This window comes from Chrysochloris asiatica, unplaced genomic scaffold, assembly GCF_000296735.1.
Source record: "Chrysochloris asiatica unplaced genomic scaffold, ChrAsi1.0 scaffold00005, whole genome shotgun sequence".
Classification (NCBI taxonomy): domain Eukaryota; kingdom Metazoa; phylum Chordata; class Mammalia; order Afrosoricida; family Chrysochloridae; genus Chrysochloris; species Chrysochloris asiatica.
Genome location: NW_006408523.1, coordinates 38,897,425 through 38,899,753, shown reverse-complemented (window position 1 = coordinate 38,899,753; position 2,329 = coordinate 38,897,425).

Below are 2,329 nucleotides of genomic sequence, written 5' to 3'. Positions count from 1 at the left end.
GCACAAACATTGATCTCTTCCAATCAGTCGGCCAGACAGTTGTCTTCTGGAAGTATTAGCCAGAGCTAAAAGGCAAGAAAGGGGAATTGAAGGCATCCAAATTGGCAAAGAAGATGCAAAATTCTCTCTATTTGCAGATGACATGATCCTATACGTAGAAAATCCCAAAGACTCAGTAAGAAAATTATTGGAACTCATTGAAAGATTCAGCAAAGTGGCAGGGTACAAGATCAATATACAAAAATCAGTTGTATTCTTCTCACTAATAAACATAGCTCTGAAAAAGAAATCAGGAAAACAATACCACTTACAATAGCCACCCAAAAGATGAAAGTAATAAATTTAACCAGAGAAACAAAAGACCTATACAAAGAAAACTACAAAACACTACTATACTAAACTAAAAGTGGAAGAACATGCCATGCTCATAGATAGGAAGACTTAACATTGTGAAAATGCCAACACTACACAAAGCAGTTTAGAGATATAATGTAATCCCAATCCAGATTCCAATGCTATTCTTTAAAGAGAAGGAAAAACTGACCACTAACTGTATATGGAAAGGAAAGAGACCTTGGATAAGCAAAGTATTGCTTAAGAAGAAGAAGGAAGTTGGAGCGCTCTCACTCTCTGATCTCAAAATCTACTACACAGTCACAGTGGTCAAAATAGTCTAGTACTGGTGCTAGGAGAGATATATAGATTGATGGAACAGAACTGAGAATCCAGAAATAAATCTATAAACATACAGGCAACTAACTTATCTTTGACAAAAAGGCAAAGCACATTAAATGAGGAAAAGAAAGTCTTCAACAAATGGTGCTGTTGAAATTGGAAATCCATTTGCAGAAGAGTAAAACAAGACCCATATCTTACACCATATACAAAATCAAACTCAACATGGATCAAAGGCCTAACTGAAAACCTAGAACTATAAAAATCATCAATAAAAATATAGGGACAAACTTGGGGCTCTAATAAACATACTGACAAATATAATTAAAAACACATGAAGAGTAAAAGGCAAAACAGGTGACTGGTGCCTACTAAACTTCAGGCACTTATGTGCATCAAAGATTTTGCCAAAAGAAAGCCCACGGACTGGGAAAAAGATGTTTGCAATGACATATACCAGCTGTTCTGAGGGAAAAAGAAGAGGTTTTTTGCACCCGTAAAGATTTACAGCTTCGGAAACCTTGTACAGGGTTTGCTATGAGTCGGGACCCACTCCACGGTACATAACAACAATAATGACATATCAAACAAGGGACTAATCTCTAAAATGTATAGAAAATTATAATACCTCTAGAAGAAAAAAGCAAACAACCCAATTTAAAAAGTGGGCAGAGGACATGAACAGACACTTAACCAAGGAAGACATTCTTGTAGCCAACAAACATATGAAGAAATGCTCATGATCATTAGACATTGTTGTTGTTATTGTTAAGTGCCATCAAGTTGGTTCCAACTCAAAGCAACCCTGCAGAGGTTTCTGAAGTGTGGCTAGTTAGTTTGAACCGCCAACCTTGCAGTTCAAATAGAACTTTTGAACTTTTGGTCCAGTGCATTATCCTGCAGCACCATACCAGAGAGGTGCAAATCAAAAGCACAATGAGATATCATCCCACCCTAGCATTAATAGCAGAGTTCAAAAAATCAGAAAACAAATGCTGATGAGAGTGTGGAGAGATTGAGGCTCTCTTACATTGCAGGTGGGGCTGTAAAAATGGATCAACCACTGTGTAAACGACATAGTGCTTTCTCAGAAAGTTGGAAATAGAAATACCATGTAACCCAGAAATCTCTCTATGTGGTTTCTATCAAGAAGAAACATATGCCAAGACATGACTACTCATACGTATATGCACAACGATGGTCATCACAGTACTATTCACAGGAGTAAGAAGATGGAGACAGCCTAAGTGTCTTATCAATGGAAAAATGGATAAACAAACTTTGGTACAGACACACAATGGAATGCTACGCAGCCTTGAATAATAATGAATCTGCAAAACACCTCATAACATGGATGAACTTGAAAGACATTTTGCTGAGCAAAATCAGTCAATCACAAAAGCACAAATGTTATATGAGTTTTCACTATTATAAAAACTCAAGGAAAGGTTTTTATCCTAAAAGAAACACTCTTCAGTCGGGTCCCCTCAGTGCAAACCCCCTTCCAAGACTAAGATTCAATGGGAATACACGCTCTGATTGGTGACCACGCTCGACACCGATAAGGGGAAGTGAGGGAAAAACAGCAATGAAGTGGTGAGCTAAGCCCTACAATGTTCAATAGACTTCTGTGAACCCGGGTGAAGACCTGGTT